At 35.9% G+C, this 25,977-nt stretch overlaps 1 long non-coding RNA gene across 1 annotated transcript; it reads right to left on the bottom strand.

The window, feature by feature from the left end:
* Positions 1-12,912: 12,912 nt before the first annotated feature.
* On the bottom strand, positions 12,913-25,160 carry LOC130010406 (uncharacterized). Its single transcript, XR_007680238.2, has 5 exons — positions 24,721-25,160; positions 20,304-20,356; positions 17,981-18,112; positions 17,133-17,187; positions 12,913-15,848 (listed from the first exon to the last, which is right to left on the bottom strand). It is a non-coding gene; the product is annotated as an uncharacterized LOC130010406 (long non-coding RNA).
* Positions 25,161-25,977: the final 817 nt, after the last annotated feature.

Genomic DNA, 25,977 nt, shown 5'->3' with positions numbered 1-25,977 from the left:
GACCGGTTTCCCATAGACGCTCTCCACGTCAGACAGAAAGACTCATGGTATTACATATTATCTTATGAGTTTAACAGCAAAGACGTTGTCTTTTGCTGGCTCCCCAGTCACGTTGATATAAGGGGGAATGATCAAGCAGATTTTGCTGCCAAAGCTGCTTTAGATCTTCCCCAATCACCCTTTTTAATACCATATAAAGATTTTAATTCGTGTATAAATCATTTTATTTATGACCGCTGGCAACGGTCTTGGGATCTTGCAGGCACAAATAAACTTCATCACATTAAGCCTCTCCTAGGAGATTGGCCCAACTCCTATAGAACCAACAGGAGGGATGAAGTTGTTTTGTGTCGCTCTCGCATTGGTCATACCTTTTTAACTCATATTTTCATTTTGAAGCGAGAGCCTCAACCGGAATGTGTTCACTGTCATGTTCCTTTGACAGTGAGACACATCTTGATTGAGTGCAAATATCTCAAGTATACTAGATGTAAATACTAACGTCAGCTATTTGCTCAACCGGAGCTATATGACAAAGTGCTAACATTTTTAAAAGAGACAAACTTTTATTATCAATTTTAATTGTATATATTTAATCGTGTATATCTTTTTAAATATTTATATATGTAAAAGATTTGTTATATTTATTCTTAATTAATATATTTTCTGTGATATTTGTTTTTATTTACATATATAAATTCATTTATGTGATATCGATTTAATTTGTCTCGTTAGATTCACCATATTCTTGGCGCAATATAGCCCGGTTGGAGCTGACGTTCCATAAAACCATATTTCATTCATTCATTCAGATCTTAGTGTAGTAAAGACACGTAAAACGAAATTTGAACTATAAAATACGAAACGAAATAGGATCTGTGTTTTGATGAGATTGGTTTCAAATGGGAGTATTTGTTATATACTCTTCAAAAAAGTAGGGGATATTCAGAAACAATACAAAACTGCGGAAATGCACTGCTGTTTTTATTAGAGGTAAACAGTGTATGTTAATAACAGGCAAGAGAGAGAAATGGGGTTTAACGTCCAATAGACACAAACTAGGTCATTTCGGGACTAACATATGGTTTAATTTTATTTCAATACTTTGCTTGCGCGTAGGGGTCTTTAGCAGTGGGACGAAACTGGAGAACCCGGAGAAAACCCACGAGGTTGGACAGGCAACCCTACTCTTTGTCACGGGTAATCGGATCCACCCCAGTTGACTCAATGACAGACCTTATAATACAACGCGCACACGCTGTCCGGACAAAATCTCCCTCATAACACATTGTATGGCGTATGCCCATCTTTATTAGCCAAGTTCGGAGCAGAACAGTAGGACGTTAAACCCCATTTCATTTCATTTCCCATATAAGTTATTTGTAATTTCGAAATGTTGGCAAAAAAGCGTTTTTTAAAGGAAAACTTATTTAAAGCTTGCTAAAATCTAGATAAGCAAACTGAGATGTTGTTTTTGGTATTAGGCTACTTCGGTTTTCCACAGGGTCGGTGTAACCACATAAATCGAATACATCTCGTTCAACTGGCATTACACGAACTTGATTTAAATTTGCCTCTCTATCTCCGATTAGATTTATATTGGAGCAACCAACCGTGAAACAACAGTATACAATGGCAGTATTAATTGACAATATTACCTTGACAATTCAGCTAGCTTATGCTTCAGATGCTTAAATTCCTGTTTGATTTTTTCTTCGCAATTTTGCACGTTGAACCGCTTCATGGGTGCATAACGATACCTATAATTGCCATATTCCTCTGGTTTGGCATACTGATCCTCATCTGGTGTGGCATAATACTTGTAATAATAATTGGGAAAATCGTCGAGCTCTCGACCTTTTACAGTAACTGGAAGAGGTAAAATTATATGATTATTATGTGCATGTTCAAATGTCATTTGCTAAAGCAACATTATCTACAGAGTGTTATATGAACTTTCTCGGCCAATGCAGGGATCGAACACCCGACCTCCAGGCTAGCGAGCTAGCGTCTTACCCACCTAGCCACGTGATCCCCCCAAGCCTACAAAAGTTTATAGATTATAATCTCGATCAAATAGTATTATTCCGTCTATTTTATGTATTCTTACTATGCTTGTATTTTGTATAATAATTAACTACTATATACACTGTACATTTTCATTCATTTTATTATATTTATATAATAAGTATGCAGCCCAAAGTAGACATTCACGTGACAATATCCATTTACTTATTTATCAATGAAGCCATGAAAACTTTGTCTTCTTTACGCGTTAGACTTTAAAAATACATAGTCACGAACTCTATTAAAACTTTGGCTTAAAACTCAGCGATTTAATTTCTAATTTAGTTGATTGTAACCAATGGCGTACATATTGTTTCGGTTCTGGGTTCAAATTCACCCCGTGTAGTTTTGTTCTGTTTCTATCTTTAAAACTCACTCTCGCGGCAACTTAGCGACACTGGAAGACTGTGAAATTTACTTTTATTTAATCGTAAAACCGTGTGGTCGGTTGCCGCCTTAGTGAGTTTAGAAGTTACGTTGTTGCTAGGTCTAAATACGCACAGAAAAAATTGAGACCGGAAATTAACTGAACGAAATGTATTTTCGTAGTCTTGCTTAACCAGACTTTTCTGAATCTGGCAAACTAATATAACACTCTGTAGATACTGTTGCTTTAGCAAATGACATTTGAACATGCACATAATAATCATATAATTTTACCTCTTCCAGTTACTGTAAAAGGTCGAGAGCTCGACGATTTTCCCGATTATTATTACAAGTATTATGCCACACCAGATGAGGATCAGTATGCCAAACCAGAGGAATATGGCAATTATACGTATCGTTATGCACCCATGAAGCGGTTCAACGTGCAAAATTGCGAAGAAAAAATCAAACAGGAATTTAAGCATCTGAAGCATAAGCTAGCTGAATTGTCAAGGTAATATTGTCAATTAATACTGCCATTGTTTACTGTTGTTTCACGGTTGGTTGCTCCAATAAATGTCTCGGGAGAGAGAGAGAGAGAAATGGGGTTTAACGTCCACTCGACACAGACTAGGTCATTTCGGGACTAACACATAGTTCAATTTTATTTCAACATTTCGCTTGCGCGTAGGGGTCTTTAGCAGTGGGAGGAAACCGGAAGAGCCGAGGAAAACCAAAGAGGTTGGACAGACGACCCTACTCCTTGTCACATACAACCGGGGAATCGCAACCCCGCCAGTTGACTCAATGACAGACCGTATGATACAGCGCGCGCGTGCTAACCATTCGGCCATCCAACCCCACTAAATGTCCCAGTCTACAGATATTATGTCTGTATAGGGCTATGTGGATGATAAGCGTAATGTGATTCGCAGACTATGTATTCTTGTAATATGTTTTATGGCAATATTTAGTTCGGAAAGGCCATTAAACTTTATTGCATTGGCCAATTGCCAAATTTACCCTTGGGTGTTTTAAGTTCGCATTCTATGTAAATTTGCCAATTTACCCTTGGGTATAATGTTTTAAACTTCTGGTGGCGGAATATGATCATCTCTGTCACCGTCTATGTTCACAAATATTGATCATATAAGAGTGAGTGGTCGCACAACACGCAAAACACGCACAACAGGACAAACACAAAATAAACAGAGAGGGGGAGGGGGAGAGTTTAACGTCCACTCAACACATGGTTCAATTTTATTTCAATAATTCGCTACCGCGTAGGGGTCTTTAGCTGTGGGAGGAACCGGAGGAAACCCGCGAGGTTTGACAGGCGACCCTATTCCTTGTCACCTACAAACGAGGAACCGAAACCATGCCAGGTGACTCAATGACAGACCTTATGATACAACGCACGCGCTAACCTCTCGGCCATCCAACTCCACAAACATTATATGGCCAGTCTACTGGTGGGTTTTCTCAGGTAACTAATATCATTATGTGCAGGCGATAGGGTGGGGTCTGGTGATTAAACAGATTCTATTGATTCGTCCCAACCATTTCTCCATCACACACATCCCGACGAGAAAGAACCCTGGAGTGGGGTGTTTGCTGGGAGCTGCCGTCATACAGGTTCATTTAAAATGAAAAAGAAAACAATGATTTACAAGCAAGGCGCAAGCAATGGCGTTTCCAAATGTCGATAATCTGCCAGTTGACATCATAAGTTAGAACGCCAACGTCAAATATTTGAACAATTAATTAGAGTGAAAGAATTTCGGAGAACATTAAAAATGGCGTAGTGAGCAAACAGGAGCCAAGCTCGAAAATGAGAACTTTCTGCAATACGAAGGGTCAAACTCGGATCTATTAGTGAGCGGGGGGGGGGGGCTTACATATCCACCGTGGTTCCCATTATAAGGCGATTAAAATATCTAAACTTGGATTCTACTTACAAGATTTTCAGTTATAGTGATTGTATCCCATAAAAACTGTGTTCTAGAGGGCTAGAGGGCTATTGACTAAAATAGAAATATAGTGTATACGTCTGTGATAAAAGATATTCATAAATATTAAACCCGGGCAAAATGTCATAACTTAAAAGATTATTGTTCATAATAAAACAAGCTATAATTTTGTTTCTTGAATAAATTATCTCTGGAAATTAAGATATAAATACAGACTGAAATCATAATTTTCATAAACCTCTCTGGTGTAGCACTATCGTCGTTGCGACATTGTTTTTTAAATTTATAGACAAGGAATAGAGAAATAAGATGGGTTAAACAACATTATTTATCTTTACAAATTATTCTCTATTGTCAGTATATTAAGGTATGAGTTTATTTAAAACGCAAATTAACTGTTTATGAAATAGCGTGAGAATAACAGGAAAGAGGGTCTGAGTTCAAGGATAGATTGTGTCGAGAAACATGTGACGGAAAATTACGATTGCATCATTTAGCTTGTTTGACCAATCTCTATACTTATTTACATGATATTTGACCAATTAGATGATTGAACGTCCAAAACCCACAGCTACAAAACTATAATACTTGTGAGAATTCGTTAGACTTCCATTAGATTCCAGAGAGGTTCCATCTCAGTTTCTAGACAGCCGCGAGGCTGGCTAGGGTAGAGAAATGGTTTTAACTAGTATTGTTATCTATTATGCTTGTATACCTGTATTCAGCTATATATATATATAAAATGTAGAAGCAAACTGTTGCATTGTTATTCCTGGTAAGACAAACGTCTTAAGAAACTGTAAGAAGTAAATACACAACGTGAAGCAGCAGTAAAGACAGCTAGAGACAAATTCTAGACGATCACAAGGCTACAGAAATATGTAGTAAGAAAAGATGCATGGGTCGTATGTAGGATGTGGCGACCGGTTTCCCATAGACGCTCTCCACGTCAGACAGAAGGCTCATGGTGCTACACTGGTTTGTTGGATTTCGGTTGGTTTGTTGGTAAACGTTGCTTCTGTGAGTATTGTTGAATTGTTATGTCTTTAAAAACAAAGTTTGCGGTAAAAGCTTCTTTGTACTAGGAGAACCACTGTGTCTCAGTGAGTAAGACACTGACTCGCTAGCCTGGAGGTCTAATATTCGCTCTCGATTTTGGTCAAGAAAGCTCCTCGGGATTTTCCAGCGTGGGTTCCACTTGCCAGGGGTGTTAGGCGGAGCTTCAGACAAGAACAGCTGTGTAGTCTTTCGGATGGGACGAAAAACCTAGTACACATTGGCGTGCACGTAAAAGAACCTTTGGCAGTTGGAATTCGAAATAAATGTAAGCCGAAACGCCGCTGTCCAGACAAAATATACGTAAAAGAACCTTTGGCAGTTGGAATTCGAAATAAATGTAAGCCGAAACGCCGCTGTATAGACAAAATAACCCCCATAGCACACTTCGTGGCGTGTGCCCTTTTCATTATCCCAGTCGTTGAAAAACAGGGAGAGAGAGAGAGAAATGGGGTTTAACGTCAACTCGACACAAACTAGGTCATTTCGGGACTAACACATGGTTTAATTTTATTTCAATAATTCGCTTGCGCGTAGTTGTCTTTAACAGTGAGGGGAAACCGGAGGACCCGGAGAAAACCCACAAGGTTGGACAGGCGACCCTACTCCTGGTCACGTACAACCGGGGAATCGAAACACCGCCAGTTGACTCAATGACAGACCGTATGATACAGCCCAGCGCGCACGTGCTAAAACTTCATTTCATGACTAGATGTTTATGACTAGAAGGTAAAATGTTTATGACTAGGGAACGACTAGTAAGATGTTCACGTCACGACCAGGAAACGACTTGTAAACCAACCAATATACCATTTTCCGACGTCCATATTGTTTTGTTGTGGTTGTATTACTTGATTTTCGTATTTTTATTTTAAATTCAAGGACGATAGAAAATCAGAATGAACAAGCTTTTACTGGTTGCCGTGGCTGCTGCAGTTATTGTATCAGGTAGGACAAAATCATTTTTCAAATCATTACCTTACCGACCCCTTCCCGGTCGACACATACACCTGTCGGACCACTTACCCCCCGCCCCCAGATGCCTGTCGGACTACATATCTAGGACTAAACATGGTATAAAACATAATAAGAGAGCGAGAGAGAGAGAGAGAGAGAGAGAGAGAGAGATGAGTTTAACATCCATTGTTACAAAGTAGGTTATTTTCAGAAAAAAACATACGATTTAATCTTTTTAAATTTGACAGTCGTCACAATTTCTTGTCACATACAAGTGTGATATTTAAACAACACCTCTTGATTCAACGACAGACCTTATGGTCTAAAGCTTATGCATTTAACAATTTGCCCCCCCCCCACTCCCCCATCGAAAATCATTACCATTACTATTTGCAATTACATTTTTGTATCTACCATTTTTCAGCAAACAGCCGTTTAACTTCCAGAGACACACATGCATGGAGACCGGAAATAAGGGAACCGGCACCGGAAGCGCACATACGGGTATCAGAGGCGGATGTACGTGACAAGATTGAAATAAAATTGGACCATACGTTAGTCCCGAAATGACCTAGTGGACGTTAAACCCAATTTCTTTTTCTCTCTCTCTCTCTGCCTCTCTCTCTCTCTCTCTGTCTCTCTCTCCCAGGAATAACATTAGCTGTTTTTTTGAAAACTAAAAACTACATAACTCCAAGATGGCCGACAGAAGTTAGACGTGTACCTGGTCATAGCAAGTTATTATAAATCATGAGTGGTATACTTTAAATTATGGTTCTAAAAACTGCATAGCTTAGATAAGTATGAAGACGAAGTGTTCTGTGAAATTAGATTAACATTATGTAGAGCCGATTTTAAAATATTTGATGTTTACAAGTGTAGATATTTTCCTCGGTTGACATATACTCAGTTGTGTGAGATTGTTGTGAGTAGATTTTGTAACAGCCAGATTCGTTCAACCTTACACTAAAACACCAAACATGCCTAAAGTGAAAGAACCGGTTGTATCCAATCTTAGAGGTCGGTCTGTATCCATAAAACGTAAACGCGGAAATCATGATTCGAGTGCCAGTTCCCATAGCATTTCTGAGTTTTTAGATGATGTTCTTTCGAATGAATCATCCTTAAAGTCATTCGTTGGAGAATTATTCAAACGAGATTTGATCATGGACCACATTATAAAAATAATTCAGCCAACATTAACAGACCCTCTACGCAATCGTATAGATGATTTAGAGAACCGAGTTGATGACCGGGTTGGAGCCAAACGCAGAGAAAAGGGCCGTGATATAATAGTACGTTTCAATAGTTATAGAGACAGGGCAAAGATATATGGTTCTAAACGCAACTTAAAACAGAGAAACCTCACCCAGATTCACAAGATCTTTATCAATGAAGCCCTCACTCGTAAACGCGCTGCACTCTACAAAAGATGTCGTGATATGTTTAAATCAAAGCTAATTAAAAACTGTTGGACGTATGATGGTCGAGTTTACATACGACCTCTAGCAGACGACCGAAATATTGTCATAACCTGTGAGCAGGACTTCGATAACTTTCATACATCAACAAACAGAGTAAATTCACAAGCTAATAAGTCTTTGTTTAACTACAACGAAGCTACTTTATCACATTCTGCAATCAACACATCTTCCGACTGTATAGACGATGATAACAGAGTTGGGCCATTAAAACAACAATCCTTACGAGATTTTGGCGGGTTTGCCTCGACCCCACAGCCTGATAAAAAGAAATAATGATGCCTGACAGTATATACTAAAATATACCAAAACCTCAATATGTGTACCATTAAAATATATATTTAACAAATCACTAGAATCAGGCGTTTTTCCAACAATTTGGAAAAAAGCAAATGTCCTACCTTTCTATAAAAAAGGAGACAGCTCTCTAGTTTCAAACTACCGACCTATAAGCCTATTAAGTTCTTTGAGCAAATTATTAGAAAAGGTAGTTTTCAAACACCTGTTTAACTATTTTCATGAAAACAATCTCTTGTACAAATACCAATCAGGGTTTCGACCGAACTACTCTACTGTTCATCAACTTTTAGAAGTGTATCATGATATCTCATCTGCAATAGATAAGCAACTATATTCCTGCTATGTTTTTTGCGATATATCTAAAGCGTTTGACCGCGTATATTTACCTGGTTTGATTCACAAATTAAGTCAATATGGGGTTTCAGGCATGCTAATTACGTGGTTGTCTAGTTATGTCCAAGACCGGACTCAACGGGTATTCGTAAATGGCTCTGTGTCATCAGAAATTACTCTTCAATCAGGAGTTCCCCAGGGATCAGTTTTGGGCCCCTTTTTGTTTTTGACTTACATCAATGATGTACAAGATGTACTCCATAATGTGGCTAGATTATTTGCAGACGACACGGCACTTGGGTGTAGCAAACAGTCAGTTTCAGAGATAGAACAGTCCCTAAACTACGATCTGACGAATCTCAACATTTGGGCGAATAATTGGCTTATAAACTTTAATCCAAACAAAACAAAAGCTATTTTATTTAGCTCCAAAAAAACAGAAAATTATCCGAGTCTGATATTCGATAATCAAGCACTTGAAGTGGTTAAATGTCACAAACACTTGGGCATTACCCTTTCAAATGACGCCAAATGGACCATCCATATAGAAACTATTATCTCGTCCACCTCAAAATTATTAAATATTTTGCGTAAACTAAAATTCACCTTTAATAGACAAACTCTAAATAACGTATATTTGATATTCATAAGGCCAAAATTGGAATACGCATGTGAAGTGTGGGATGGGTGTAACGTTTCCAATACCGAAAAACTTGAAAAGGTACAGCTAGAAGCTGCCAGGATTGTGACTGGACTAACTAAAACTTGTTCTCGTGAAGCGCTTTATTTTGAAACCGGATGGAATAAATTGTCAGACAGACGTACACAAAAGCGACTAACCACATTTTTTCAAATTAAAAATCAGAGAAACCCAGCATACTTATATGACATTCTAGAATATTATCAACAAACACCACAAAAATACAATTTAAGAAACATTAGCGAATATAGATATCCTTATTGTAGAACAGCATTACACCAAACTTCGTACTTCCCCACAACAATTCGAGATTGGGAATTATTAGAGGACCCCATAAAGCAATCAACCACTCTTAAATCCTTCAAATATCTATACAAACAAAAATTACGTTCCTTAATACATAAAGCGCCAATCTACTACTGTAAAGGTAATAGACATGAAAATATTATTCACACTAGAATACGGCATGGGTGTAGTTCGTTGCAAAATGATTTGTATGAAATAAACGTTGTGAATGATCCCACATGTTCTTGTGGCAAATTTATAGAAAATGCCGAACACTATTTCCTGCAATGTCACTTATATGATGTAATTCGTGCTGAACTATTAAATACATTGTCAAGTTATTCTGTGATAAATATAGATATCCTATTGTGCGGCAATTCAGAATTGTCAATTGAGATGAATACAAACCTTTTCCTTGAAGTTCACAAATATATCAAACTTTCAAAACGATTTAAATTTAAATAAAAGTTATTGTTAGTAGTTACATCTTAGAATAAATTATTAGCTTTAGCTTTTTTGGTGGATAACTTTTTTTTTTTTTTTTTTTTTTTTTTTTTCCGCACCCCCCACCCCCCATTTTTTTTATTTTTTATTATTATTTCTTTTTATCATTTTATACATGCATCAGTTCATTTATATCCCATTTATTAAACTTTATTTTTCAATGTTTTAAATATAATTTTATATTCTCTTTATCACCTCTTCACTTATTTTATATAGAGCTTTGAGATATAATTCATCTGACTTTACTTATATTACTTATAAATTATTTATTATTGTATATACTATTTCGAAATCTTGTTAGTATTAAATAATGTCTATCATTTCTATGTATGGAAAGGGCTTTTCTAAGTTTTTGAAACTTGTGCTCAATCCTTTTGATATTTGTCAATAAAATATGTTTAAACTAAACATGTGCATGCTAAGAGGGAATCTTTTTCGGGAAAGCGGCGGTTCTGTCTATCCTTCTCTGAATGGGAGAATGGATGGTTAGCGCGTGCGTTTTGTATCATAAGGTCAGTCATTGCGTCAACTGGCGTAGTTTCGATTCCCCGGTTGTAGGTAACAAGGAGTAGGGTCGCCTGCCAACCTCGTGGCTTTTCTCCGAGTCATCGGGTTTCCTCCAGCTATTGAAACAAAATTGAACCATATCCTTGTCTGAAATGTCCTATTTATGTTGAGTGGACGTTAAATTCCATCTCTCTCTCTCTCTCTCTCTCTCTCTCTCTCCTCTGATTTCAAACTGTCATACGTGCATGTCAGATGCGTGTTGTAACACTACTATACTAGTAACAGAATCAGCTACACAAATACATCCGGCGTGGTTCCCCCTTGTCAGTGATGCAGGACGGAGGGCCTGACAAGGACAGCTGTCTAGTCGTTCGGATGGGACGAAAAACCGAGGTCCCGTGTACACATTGGCGTGCACGTAAAAGACCCCTTGGCAGTTGGAATTCGATATAAGAGTACCCTGTAACAAATAAATCCGTGAAAAAACGTATAAAATTCCGGAAACAAAAATTACCAGGAAAATTTTATCCGTATTTGTTTTTCCGGTAATTTACAGAAACTCCTTCAATTAACATAAATTCCATTTTCAAATACAGAAAAAAAAATCCTGGTAATTTTGTTTCCTGAGCATGAAAGTGATAAAATATTTTATTATGACAAAGGGAGAAGATGACCCGTCCTCTCTTCTCGCGACAGCGAATTTATAAGTGTGCTTTAAGAAACTTTGGAATCAGAGGCCCTTTTTTTTGTTTTAACAATTTAAAAGTGTAAATAATTTAATTAAATCAACCTGTCCATAATATCATATTCATTGTATTGGACGTTAAATATGTAATAAACAACAACAACAACAACATTCACAATAACTTGTCTACGATATCACTTGGACATAGAATTCCGAGAACGAACGAACGATTCTAAATAAAACTAATGACCCTACATTATTATATAAACGTCTGGTCTTCATTAACATAATACATGTATATAATCGGTTGTTAATAATTACGCATTTAGAATAGGCCAACTCCTAACATTGTCCGATGAGAGTTACTTACCTTTGTCAACTTCCTATTCAAATAACAATTTATGGGATTGGTCGATAAATATAGCACACTCATCAAGGGCGGATATAGTGACAGGGTGTGCTCTTAACACAAATCACGAAGTGTACAAATTTATTATTGTCTCCCTTGAAACGGAAATACACCCATAATTCAGTTAATATTGAATGTTTTTTCGGATTGGATTTCACTCGGCAAACCTCGGGGGTTTCCGTTACGCTACATCTAGCCTGGACTGTATGACGGTAAGTGGTATGTACCTACGCCTATACAATTGCGATGCGGCACCGGTTTACTTATTAAGAAAACTTGCCGCTTATAAAAAGAAGTTATCAAAATTGCGTCGTTCGAAGCGTGTGTTGAATGTTTAGTGCACAGTTGTCCTTATTTGAAGAAAATTGGATAAACTTGAAAGAAAAACAGCTTCAGTCTTTGAAATATTTTTATGATAAAACATTCTTCAAAGGCGTCTTCGTGGGCAACGCCGTTGGTAATCCGGGAACTTGAAAGTAGTTCCAATGGCGGACTTCGTCATATAGCCGAGGCTAGATGTATGGTACTGGAATCTGCTGAGGTTTGCCGAGTGGATTTGATTTCTGTCAGTTCGAAGTTACGCCCCCCCCCCCCAAAAAAAAAACAAGCCCGAACTTAAACTGCATGGCTTCAGATTTGAGACAAGCATATGATCACTGTTGGCAGGTACATTTTCCAATGATAATAACGTGCCCACATTATTATTTTCTTCTCCCTTGAAACGACAATTTTCGCCTGATTCCTTGAACAGTTACCGTTCTTGGTGGGTTGCTATTGATATAAGGACAGCGAATATTGGGATGGGATGTGATGTAATGGTGGGGCGGGACCACAAACCCAAAGTGTGCGCATTATTATTTTTCTCCCTTGAAACGATCATTTATGCGGTATTCATTGAACATTAATTACCGTTATTGGTGGATTACGTTTATACATATTATAAAGAATTATATGAAATGAAATGAAATGGGGTTTAACGTCCTACTGTTTTGCTCCGAACTGGGCTAATGAAGACGGGCATATACAGTGTGCTATGAGGGAAATTTTGCCCGGACAGCGGCACTACGGCCTACGCCAATGTGTACACGGGACCTCGGTTTTTCGTCTCATCCGAATGACTAGACAGGACAGCCTCCGTCCTGCATCACTGACAAGGGGAAACCACGCCGGAAAATCTGGATGAACTTTCTCGGCCAATGCAGGGATCGAACACCCGACCTCCAGGCTAGCGAGCCAGCGCCTTACCCACTTAGCCAACGTGATCCCCAAGAATTATATGAGACAAGTTGTTATATCACTGTTTATTAAGTTTTAAATTAAACAATTAACACCGACACCTCAGCTATAAGGTCATTATAACAATAAAACAATCAGCTAACCAAACACAGCTATATCACTGGGGCCTGTTTCACGAAATTTTAACTACGATAAAATCCAAATTTTAGTAATTTGATTGGATAATATTAGATTGATTTTAGTGCTTAGCCAATCAAAACTGAAGTCTCTACTTAAATTTGGATTTTACCTTTAGTTAAGATTTTGAGAAACAAGGCTCGACCAGTCTATTAAAGACACATGTATGGGAGAGTAGATAAAGAGCGGGCAGTTCTCACTATAATAGTTAAAAACTAGATAATGTAAAGGGAATTTGCTGAAAATTTCAGTCAGTTTGCTCCACTCTGAACCAAAAATTTAATAATTGAATTTTGGGCCTAGCCTCGATCATCATTACTAAAGTCGGTACGATGAAAGCATAGTCTCGATTATTCAATTTTTTAAAATTTAATCATGAATGAGCGTTGAGCAACAGATCGGATTATAATCCAGTAAATATCGCAAGCTAGCGATGACATCGCGAGTTGATTATGGTCTGGATAAGTCAATTAATGTGTAATTAATAATTTAGAGAACGTTTCAGACCTAAAGAAAGACCTGCATTTGGCAGATTTAGATCTTGCATAATGTATGTTTAAGTTTTAAATTCAGCATTTAACACCGAAACCTGTAAGATCACAATAACAATACACAACAATCAGCTAAACACATGGAGTAATAATTCACACCGATACCACATTAAATACAGCTATCGTCGGTGGGGAGTCAAAGAGTCGTATCTGGCATATTTTGCGAAATTCACTTTTTTGTTTCTTCAGAATGAGAATTTTCTTGCGCATCTTTTCATCTGGTTGTCGTATTTCTAAGCCAATAAAAAGAGGTTTTATAGATACTGTTTCAAAATGTCGTATATGGGGTGTTCCAAAAAAAAAAAGAATTATTAAGAGCGAAAATGTATTTTCTTGAAAAAATCAACATTGCGTCTAACCAAATCATTGCAATCAAACGAAATATAGCTAGTATTGTTTTATGGTTAAATACGTATTATTGAAATTATTATTGAGCCTCTACTGTGTGAAATCTATGAAACTGAAGCAGGTAATGGTGAATTTTTTCCTGAGATATGTCTTTACTGTATAAAATTGCAATTAACTAGCTTTCACTCTTTATTTCTGTACCAGATGCTGATCATGATATGTGCGGATAGTTACATACTGTTTAAATGGCTACACATACATTTTGTACATAAATATTTGAGAAAAGCTTTAGAAATACGACATTTTACATACGATATTTTGACGTTACATTTTGATTCTTAACCCCTGTGCTATTGTTGGCTCTCCTGGACAATTTCGCAAAACCCAGATACGACATTTTGACTCCCCCCCCCCCCGACGCTATATGACTGTTTATTAAAAGTTTAATATAAATCTTGCATAATACACGTTTAGAATGAAATAGCAATTACAGTTAAATCAAAACTGGCTCACATAAAGCACAAAATATTCGTTTATAATTACTTATATTTTTCAATAATTAGGTCAGTCGCATACGTTATTTTAAGTGTTGGCAATCTTCAGTCATAAGTGCACACAGAGAGAGAGAGAGGGAGAGCGAGAGAGAGAGAGATAACGTCTACTCGAAACAAACTAGGTCACTTCGGGACTAACATAATATGGTTCAATTTAATTTCAATAATCCCCTTGCGCGTAGGGATCTTTAGCAGTGGGAGGAAACCGGAGGTTTCCCAGAAAACTCACGAGGTTGGACATGCGACCCTTCTCCTTGTCAGGTACAACCGAGGAATCAAAACCACGCCAGTTGACTCAATGATAGACCTTATGATACAACGCGAACGCGGTAAACATTCGACAATCCAAGTCTTCTCAATCATTAGTTCAGTGGTAGACCTTAATTTAAACATACATTATGGAAGATTAGATAAAAAGCTGGCACTCCCCACTATGATAGATACAAACTAGAGAATGTAAAGGGATTATGCTGAAAATTTCAGTCAAATTTCATTCTAAGCCGAGAAAACCTTATTTTAAAATCTCTGTAGCCTCGATTGTCATTGTTACCGCTATCACGATAATTGACTATGTCTCGATTATCCACGTTTGCGTTTAATCATCAGATCGGATTCACATCCAAAGAAAATCGGGCACATGAGATGGTATCGAGAGTTGATGATGTTCTTTTCATGTTAATAAATGTCTAATTAATAATTTATATAGCATTTCAGGCCTAAAGAAAGACCTGTAATAGGCAGATTTACCTCTTGCATAATGTATGTTTAAGTGTTGACATGTTTAAATAAATATACCAGACCTTATTTTGAAAATTATTGCTGGGAATTCAGTAGTAGACATTATTTTAAGGGTTTACATTTTTTAATAATTAGGAAAGCCGTAGACCTTATTTTGAATACTATTGCCAGAAATTCAGGAGGATGTATTTAAAAATAAGCCAGTTTAGATTTAAGGATACTCTGTTGTGCTTTCGTTATGAGACTGTGTGGTCGTTTATCCCATAATTTGGTATTGCCGTCGACGAACCATTAGGTTTCTTAAAAATCGAACAACTGAACGTCGTATTTCATACCAGGAATTAGATTGGGCTTCGTTGCATAGATAATATGCAAAGCGTAACAGAGTACATGTTGAGGCACGGCGTATTGGTTGAATGGTTGTTGGTGGAAACGTTTTCGGAGATGTTGTCGTGAGTATAGTTGTCGTTTGTGAAGTTGTTGGAGACGTTGTTGTTGTTGATGTCGTTGGTGTTGTCATTGCAGCACAAGTACTACAACACTGAGCTCGTCTACCGGCAGTAATAAAACCACAATTCGCTGCAACACATCTTACGGTAGGATCATCCATTTGTGGACACAAATCTAAATTAACCAAATAGAAAAATTACTTTTATGGTTACACATAATACATCATCTCCAATAGAAGGCTTGATCTCCCCGAGGTCCTCCGGTTTCCTCCCACTGCTAAAGACCCCTACCCGCAAGCGAATTATTGAAATAAAATTAAAAAATTAAACCATATGTTAGTCCCGAAATGACCTAGTTTGTGTCGAGTGGACGTTAAGCCCTCTCTCTCTCTCTCTCTCTCTCTCTCTCTCTCTCTCGCTCGCTAAGTGGGTAGGACGCTGGCTCGCTAGCCTGGAAGTCACGTGTTCGATCCGTGCATTGGCCGAGAAAGTTCATCGGGATATTCCGACGTGGTTTCCCCTTGTCAGAGGTACAGGACGGAGGGCCTGACAAGGATAGCTGTCTAGTCGTTCGGATGGGACGAAACACCGAGGTCCCGTGTATACATTAGCGTGCACGTAAAACATCCTTCGGCAGTTCGAATTCGATATAAGAGTAGGCCATAGTGCCGCTGCCAGGGCAAAATTTCCATCCTAGTACACTGTATGTCGTTTGCCTGTCTTCATTAGCCTAGTACAGGAGCAGAAAATTGGACATTAATCCCCATTCTATTTTCATTTTTATAGAATTGTCGATGCTTAAAATGTTTAAACTATGTTATAGTAGTATAAATACAATAGTTTTAGATTTCCAATTTTACAGACATGTCAAGGAGATGTTTGAAAAGTACACTTTTAAAACGATGACCGGACCAGCAATGACAGACTCTGTGGTTGACACTCTGCTTATTGGTAAATTTTATTCTATAATTCGATGTCATTAAAAATACCCAGCTGATTAAATAGTAGAAAGGCAAAACTCTAAACGAAGCCTGGGTGCTGTTTTAAATATCATTCCGTGGACCTTTTATAAACAAATGACGCTTGGCATCCATCAGGTGCGATACATCAAGATCCACCTTGCTGCGTAGGATGCGTGTCTCAAACATATCTCTGCTACAAGTCAGTTTAGATAGTTGAGAGAGGGAGAGGAATGGGGTTTAACGTCCACTCGACACAAACTAGGTCATTTCGGGACAAACATATGTTTTTAAATTTGTTTTCAATAATTCGCTTGCGCGTAGGGGTCTTTAGCAGTGGGAGGAAACCGGAGGACCCGGAGAAAACCCATGAGGTTGGACAGCCGACCCTACTCCTTGTTACGTACAACCGGGGATTCGAAACCACGCCAGTTGACTCAAAGATAGTTTAACAAATGACCTAATGTTCGAGGGAACATATCTTTAAAGTATTTATTTACCTGAAGGTCTTGATGGAGCTTGGTCGCTAGCAACACATTCACCTGCTACACACCACTGAAATATCCACAAAGTAAAGATGTCATTTTGTTGAGTTCATATCCATATGTTCTTTGAGGGCCAGGGTTGGGTTGCCGAATGTTCTAATCCTTGCGCTTTAGATCATAAGGGTCTGCCAATGCGCCAACTGGCGTCGCTTTGATTCCCAACTTGTAGGGTTAAATCTAAGCAGTTTGTACGTGTCCAAACTAGTGGGTTTTCTCCGGTGTATAAGTCCCCACCCACCTCGTAAAATATAAGTGTATGTATAAACTTATAACGGTAAATCTCCTTAATATTTGGGGTATATTCTATGCCCGGAATAACTTGCGGTCTGAAATTCGGGGGAAGCTTTGGATATATACAGGGGAATTTGGGGTTATTATTCCAGGGTAGGTTTTTTTTTCTATAAGAAAATATGATATAAGGTTTTTCTTTCTGGAATTCTCATTTTACGTACATGCAGACACAAACGGTTTATAAGCAAGATAAAGTCCACGACTTCGGTTATGCTGGGGAAGAAAGACTTCAGAAAATAAATCTCGAAAGAAAGACCTTGTCCTAGGTTTTTCTTTTTCTCTGGTTATTTTCCCCAGTCTTTCTTTCCCCAACATAACCTCAGTCTCGTGCTTTATCCTAAACTTATTATGTATTTATCTCACCTTTCTATCACCACAGACCGTGAAGTTATTAAATGTTACTGAGCCGCTCTCTCTCTCTCTCTCTCTCTCTCTCTCTCTCTCTCTCTCTACGGGGTTGAACCATGCATACGATAATATAGGCTATATATATACATTTGCATTTATCTCACCTTTCTATCACCACAGACCGTGAAGTTATTAAATGTTATTGAGCCGCTACATTGATTTGTAGATGTATCTTGACAAATACCATTCATAGGCCCACACATTGCTGCAAAAAACGGCTCAGATGAATACGCGGCCTGAAGAGAGAGAATATATCAATAACAGAACAGAATAAACCCTTTTCTTGGTTGATATTAAAATTCAAACATGCCATTATAGGAGGCAGTGACACTTTTCATTAATGGAGTAAATATACATCACTTCAAATTGTATTTTTACCGTAAACTGACTGGCAGAAAGTTGCCAGTAAATTGACTATATTTTAACACTGACTTGTAAATGTGCCCCAAATTGGTAGATTTAGATTTACAACCACAGTATAAATGTACAGTGAGTGCAAAAAAAACTTTGAGGTAAATTTACAACCACAGTGTAAATTTACGGTGAACGTGAATTTACCTCACTTTCTATTTACAAGAACAAGTTATGTTACACTCATTGTAAATTTACATGCTGTTTGTAAATCTAAATCTATCATTTAAGTGTAAATTTACAAGTCAGTGTTAAAATATAGTCAATTTACTGGCAAATTTAAGGTAAAGATACCAAAATATTATTTACAGTGTATAGGAAACAGTTAAACTTTTCATTAATGAAACTATCGGGAAATAAGTAATGAATACTGTTATGTTGACAGTAATGTAATAGACTAAAACGAACACAAATGTATTTGGCGCCAATATTTGTTTCAAAATTAAGATAGCGAGATATCTATAGAAAGTATTGTAAACTTTAAATTAATTACTATAAATTATTTCAGATTTACCAATTTAGGTAATATTCATTCTAATTAAAACACAGATCCTATTTCGTTTTTTATAGTTTAAAAAATTTCGTTTAGAATAAAGATATTTGATTGAAATTTTCAATATTTTCATTTTGTATTATCTATTTTTGAACTATTATAGGAAGAACGATCAGCTATTTATCTAAATTTTACATAATGTATATTTAACATTCAGGCGTATATACAAAATCGAAGGCGAAACCATAGCAATAGCAAATTACCACACGTTTGCCTCAAAATAAACGAAGTTTAATGTTGACGAGACATTCAAATCTATTCTATTCCGTACTCCAATGACAAACTGACATTATAACAATAATATAACCCCGCCAGACTTGCTTGTGCTTTATTTAAAGGGGGTGGTGGTGTCACAGCCATACAAGTATTTCATTTACACAAAAGCTGTCACACGTTATTGAAACATCTGTTATCTAACTTTAAGTCTAACCCCTATTACACTAATCGGCAATACTATATACCGGAAAACATGGGAAAACACCGGAAAACACCGGAAAACAACCGGAAAACACCATTTTTTACTGAATACCGGAAAACACCGGAAAAACACTAAATACCGGAAAACACACTAAGAAAATACCCTAAATAGGTGTTTTCCGGTATTCAGTATAACATGGTGTTTTCCGGTAGTTTTCCAATGTTTTCCGGGTGTTTTCCGGTGTTTTCGGGTATATAGTATAGCCCACACTAATATATCTTCTATGTATCTACCGACATCGAATTTGATTACTCTATTGGGACGATGGTTCTGTATTTTAATAAAAACCAGAATTAACATTACTTTATTTACTGATGTAGTTTTTTTTATGTATTTGGAATATAAATTTGGAACAAGAATGCTTGAGATAAGAAGAATAGTGATAGATGAGACATTTGACACGTGACAATCTGACTGGCGAACATCTCCAAAGATAAGTCGTTCTGCGGAATTATCAAGTAATAAAATTGTTCATGGTGTCTTAAATATTGGATATCGAAATGAAATGTAATGGGGTTTAACGTCCTACTGTTCTGCTCCGACTGGGCTAATGAAGACGGATATCGGATATCAGGAGTCCATATGTTTCTGGTAATGTAACAACATCACTATTGATTGGAATTGACCAATAATTCGTGTCTGCAATGTGGTCAGGTCTATTTCAGAAGGCCACATGCAGATTTCCCCAAGTTCACGAGATGCAAACAGGGTTAGGGCACGTGCTTTTTGCCGCGGATTGTGGGTTAAGGTAAGGCTTAGGACTGGGTCTTGGATTAGGATTAGCATTAGGGTTAGCGATAGCCCTTAAATTGTTACAACTCGTGGACGTGTGACATAGATCTAACCCTGCAATGTTGAAGACTCTGTATACGCCTTTTATCTGTTCCAGATATAGTCACACGGGACGGGTATTATAATAACCACATAAGCCTGTCATATCAAAATTAGAAATAGCCTCGTCAGATATCATGTCACAATCACTTACCCGACAAAAGTATGATCCAGATCCATAGACAGCTCGGCATTGGTCGTCAGCATCTGAAACATATCACAATTCATATTCGTCTATACTGGTATCAAATTTTATGAAATTGTGCGTGATTTGCATTTTTTTGTAAAATATCAGATTTATATTAATTTTTCATTTATTTATTTCATAATTTCCCTTATTATAATTGTTTATTTTTTTGTGTATTATAGAAATACAGGTCTATTTTTAATTAAATTGTTCAATTAATTTAAAATAAAGTTGAATATTTAACAGAGGTTTTGATGAGGAATGACATGTGGATTTAGCCAGCGAGATTATAAGTAGTCTATTAATCATAAACTACATATTATTGATTCTGATATGCTACATAATGACTTATTGAATTGTAGGATAAAAACATAAAGTAATTCTTATCCATATGCATAGATACGAGTTTTTTTTATTAATTTTTTGAGGATTTTATCAGTATAGTCGTTCGGGCAAAATTTCCTTCATAGCACATTGTATGGCGAATGCCCGTCTTCATTAGCCCAGTCGAGGCAGAACAGTACGACGTTAAACCTTACTTCATTTCATTTCGGGACTAACATATGCTTTAATTTTATTTCAATAATTTGCTTGCGCGTAGGGGTATTTAGGAGTGAGAGGAACCGGAGTGCCCGGGAAAACCAACGAGGTTGGATAGGCAACCCGTCTCCTTGTCACGTACAATAGGGGATTCGAAACCAAGCCAGTTGACTCATTGACAGGCTTATGATACAGCGCGCACATGCTAACCATTCGTCAATCCACCCCACCCCCTTCATTTCATTGAAAAATTTATTACTGCTATTTATCTGGTGGAAAGTATTACGTTGTCCAAAATTATGATAATTAATTTTTGATTACTAGTAATCTCGTAAAAAGCATTAACTAGCCGAGAACTATATCTCCTCAATATTTCTGATGATTTATTTAGTATAAATGAAATGAAATGGGGTTTAACGTCCTACTGTTCTGCTCCTATACTGGGCTAATGAAGACCGGCATACGCAATACAGTGTGCTACGAGGGAAATTTTGCCCGAGCAGCGGCACTATCGCCTACTCTTATATCGAATTCCAACTGCCAGAAAATCTTTTACGTGCATTCCAATATATACACGGGACCTCGGGGTTTCGTATCATTCGAAGCAATAGACAGCTGTCCTTGTCAGGCCCTCCGTTCTGCACCACTGACAAGGGGAAACCACGTCGGAAAATGTGGATGAACTTTCTCTACCAATGCAGGGATCGAACACCCGACCGCCAGACTAGTTAGCCAGCGTCTTAACCACCTAGCCACCGTGGCTCCTATTTATTATATTTAATGTTGATTTCGTTTTTACTTTACTTAACTTTGAACAGCATCACATTGCCGGATATAAGATATATTATCATAACGATTTGTTTGTTGTTTGTTTGTTTGTTTGTTTGTTTATTTTATTTATTTTATTAAACCCTGATGTTCAATGATTTAAAACCCAACACTAAATATAGAAATAAAAATAATAATTTTTATTTTCTTTTAAAGATACAGAGTATTAAACATATTAAGTTGATTACAGTGATTAAATCAAATATCAAGCAGTACAAGAAAATTTGTAAGAAGTCTAATTAATCTATTCATAAAATGACTACTATATTATATATTTAGGTCTTTTAAAAACAAAAATAATATTATAAATTATGTTTCTGTTAACCGGGATCGTTGAGGTTTTAAAGTTCAACATTAAAATAAAAATATAAAAATGGAAATAAAAATTCTTACCAGTACAAACATTCTTAGAACTCTGAACTAATTTATTTATGAAAACAATTATTATATTATATGTTATATTTCTGTTAACTCGGAGTTTTTAGGTCTTAAAGGCTAACAATAAATACAAAAATAAAAAATTCTTACAAGAAAATTTGTCAGAAATCTGAACTAATTTATTCATTAAATAATATTATTATACTCTATGTTATGTTTCTGATAACTCGGATTTTTGAGGCCTTAAAGCCCAACATTAAATACAAAAATAAAGAAAATTGATAGAAATCTGAACTAATTTATTTATGAAAAAATATTATATTATATGTTATGTTTGTTTTATCTCTGACTTCTGAGGTATAAAAGCCCAACATATATATATTTCCTTTTACTCGGATTTTTGACGTCTTAAATCCGGACAGTAAATACAAAAATGAAAATAAAAATTGAAATAACAACACAATTTTTATTTATTATATTATGTATTATATTTATGTTAAGTCAGTGGCTATTGTTACGACGAGTCGTAAAAATAGTCCTCAGGCTATTGTTACGACAATGCTTTCACAGCCCTCCATCGGCGAAGTTAAAAAACTGAATAGTTGTAAAAATAGTCCTAACCCTAATCCTAACCCTTCCCATCTCTTAATTGCTGAAAGCGTTGAAAATACTGCTCCTTTTTCAAAGCTGGTGTTGGAGAGATTGGCAGCCATTTTGGAATTCGTTCTAAACTTGGCTCAGACTCGTTGTAACAATTGCCACTTTGTTATGTTAATGCTAGGTTCCCACTATCACGATTTATGTTGTGAATGAAATCGTGGTTTTAATCGTGGTGATCCTATCAAGTCTTATCATATATTAAGGTCAGTAGTAGCAAACATGTTGATTGTATCAAAACGTACCCGAACGTATCTGCACGTAGCAGATCGTGGACTCAATAAGGACAATCATATCGAAATGCATCACACGACTTTATGATGTCTTAGAATCCAGCATTAAATACAAAACTAGGAAATAAAAATTATTCACCTGTAAAAAAATTATTACATATTATCTGAACTAATTTATTAATGAAAACAATTATTATATCATGTATCATATTTTTGTTACCTAGGAATGTTTGGGGTCTCAAAGCTCAACATTATATACAAAAATTATAAATATAGAAATAACAATCAAAATTCTTATCAATAAAAAATTTGTTATAATTATTATTATGTATCATATTTTTATTAACTCGAATTTTTATATATTATTATTTATATATTTCTATTTGCTCATATTTTTAATGTCTTAGAAGCCAATATTAAACACAAAAATATAAAAATGAACCTTACCAGTATAAAATTTGTTAATAACTAAACTAATTTATTTATTATTTTTTTTTATATATTATCTATTATATTTCTGTTTGTTCGAATATTTGAAGCCAATATTAAATACAAAAATATAAAAATATGAGAATTACCAGTATAACATTTGTTACATACCTTAACTAATTTATTTATTAAAAGTGTTTGTATATTATTTATTATATTTCTGTTTGCTCGAATTTTTGATGTTTTAGAAGCCAATATTAAATACAAAAATATAAAAATGAACCTTACCAGTATAAAATTTGTTAATACCTAAACTAATTTATTGGTTATTTTTTTTATATAGATTATTTATTATAATTATTTCTGTTTGCTAAAATTTTTGATATCTTAGAAGCCAAGAAATTTGTTAGAAATCTAAAGTAGTTATTATTTATGCAAAAAGTTTAATATTATGTATTATATTTTTATAACTCGGATTTTTGATGTCTTAGATTAAATATAAATATCTACAGATGGGAAATAAAAATAAAAATTCTTATTGCTGAACTAATGTTTTTATGAAATGAAATGAAATAGAGTTTAAAGGCTCAATACCACTCTTGTTGTAACTGAATAATATGTCCCAATCTTTATTCTGGTCAACAAATTGTACTATTTTAGAATATTTCAATTAATTGATGATACAAATTTCATCTTAACACACCTTATTTAAAGATTTTGAAAAATTCAACATAATGGTTTGAAACGTTTAACGTAAACCTTTTCAAATGAAACTTCGATTTAAAAATATTTTCGAACCCTCTTGACAAGTAATATAGGGTGTAATGGATAATTTACACAACAGTTAGGACACTTAAACATCTAGTACTTAGATAGAGATATTATTTATTTTCTGGAGCTTTCAAGCCAGCAAGAGTGTTATTGTCCCTTTCACGGCCTAGTGTTAACTGGAATTTATTCATGAACAAAAATTATATATTATGTATTACATTTATGTTAATTCGGATTTTTGATCCCTGCACTTACTATTAGAGTGGCCGAATGGTTAAAACGTGCTTGTTTAATCAGAAGGTCGGTCATTGAGTCAAGTGGCGTGGTTCCGATTCCCCGCTTGTATGTGACAACTTGTAGGATCGCCTGGCCAACCTCGTGGATTTTCTCTTGGCCCTCGGGTTCCCTCCTATTCCTTAAAAAAAACCTGCGCGCAAGTGAATTATTGAAATAAAATGGAACCATATGTTAGTCTCTCTCTCCCCCCCCCCTCTCTCTCTCTCTCTCTCACTCTCTCTGGTAATGAAAGTAAAAAGAACAAGCCTTACCTCCGGCTAAAGACACAGAATAACACACATAAAGTCCAAGCACTTGTAAAATCAAACACTTCATTTTATAACAGACAGATGGATATTCTTATTGAACTTCTTAAAATGCAATAGGACACAATTTGAAGCTCTTTTGGCTTATTTTTCAAAAACACCTACAAGAACTTATGCGCTTCAAAAACAATAATTCCGAAAAGAAGCAAGCAAATGTCCTGCACTTAAAATATAAAGGACAAAAATCAAAACTCTGTTGGTTTATTTTTCAAAAACACCTACTAAAAAGTATGTGTCTCTAAAAGAATAATTCCAAAAGGAAGCAAATGTTCTGCCCTAAAAATAAATCTATGAGTGTTCTACAAAAAGAGCTGTTTCAAAACTTGATCCCTCTTTTTGAATCCTCTTAGCTTCATTTGGGTCTCACGATATATTTCTGCTTTCTTAAGGAGTTATATTTTAATATTATTCGGAAATTTCTACTTGATAGAATGTGAAATGACAGTATTGATAAAAGAGAACGTTACACGTGTATGAATGAGATGGGTGGGGAAAACTTCAAATCTTTATAATATTATATAATGACATCCTTAAAAGGACAACCAACACCAACACTTCTTGATAACGCAACCTCTTCCCACAATAAAGCCCATCTAGCACCGTACGATCTTTCGCCGTCGGTGCTCCGAAGTTATGGAATTCAATATCAAACGAAACCAAAAGCGCAAATTCTATTAAAAGTTTTATAAAGTATCTCAAAACCGAACTTTTTAATCAAATATAGAACTGATTGAATGCAGTTCTAGCTGTGTTTGTGTCAGACTTTTACCATTTTACCGTTTTTTGTTTATGTCTTTTTTTTATGGATTAATGTGTTGAGCTTGTTGTAATTTTTTATTAGTTGTACTTATGTACAGCATCGGAGAGCAGCTCGCCGAGTTGAATTGTTAGCACTATATAAATCAATTATTATTATTATTATTATACGAAGAACTTAATGATTCTTCTGTGATATATCTATATTGTGATATGTAAATTACACAAATGCTGCACAAAGAGGTTAGCGCATTGAAATTGAAAAATGAAATTGGGCTTAACGTCCAACTGTTCTGCCATGTTCAGGAATCAATAATTATAGCTAATTATAGTGATAGCATGTAATTGGTGAATTCCAAAAATCGAATCAAGATGTGTGAATTTTTCATCGATCAAAAAATAATCGTATAGTGTTTAGCGGGCATGTAATTGGTGATTTCCAAAAAA

This window comes from Patella vulgata, chromosome 1 (genome assembly GCF_932274485.2).
Source record: "Patella vulgata chromosome 1, xgPatVulg1.2, whole genome shotgun sequence".
Classification (NCBI taxonomy): domain Eukaryota; kingdom Metazoa; phylum Mollusca; class Gastropoda; family Patellidae; genus Patella; species Patella vulgata.
The sequence above is the reverse complement of the archived record's forward strand: the minus strand, read 5'-3'. Positions and strand labels throughout refer to the sequence as shown.